This window comes from Lupinus angustifolius, unplaced genomic scaffold (assembly GCF_001865875.1).
Source record: "Lupinus angustifolius cultivar Tanjil unplaced genomic scaffold, LupAngTanjil_v1.0 Scaffold_162_1, whole genome shotgun sequence".
Classification (NCBI taxonomy): Eukaryota; Viridiplantae; Streptophyta; class Magnoliopsida; order Fabales; family Fabaceae; genus Lupinus; species Lupinus angustifolius.
Window position 1 is genome coordinate 535,371 of NW_017728885.1, and position 512 is coordinate 535,882.

Sequence of the window (512 nt, forward strand, 5' to 3'; positions counted from 1 at the left end):
CCTAGAACGAAGCTTACCACTCATGAGTCCAAGCCTAGAGTTGTACAATAATACTTTTTGACCAACCAAAAATTTCTTTCTAGAAATCACGTTATCATGGAATCTTTTGGTCTTCTCTCTATAGAACATAGAGTTCTCATAGGCTTCTAAGCGGATCTCATCAAGTTCATTCAATTGGAGCTTTCTTTCTTCACCAGCTTGATCAAGAGCCAAATTACAAGTTTTCACAGCCCAGTATGCACGATGTTCTATCTCTACAGGAAGATAACATGCTTTACCAAAGACAACCTGATAAGGGGACATCCCTATGGGTGCCTTGTAACCAGTCCTATGTGCCCAAATAGCATCCTCAACTTTGTTGCTCCAATCATTTCTGTTAGGTTGCACCATCTTCTCCAAAATCTTCTTTATCTCTCTGTTTGAAATCTCAGCTTGCCCATTACATTGGGGGTGATAAGGTGTGGAAACTCTATGAACAACCCCATATTTCTTGAGCATAGCTTGCATGGATC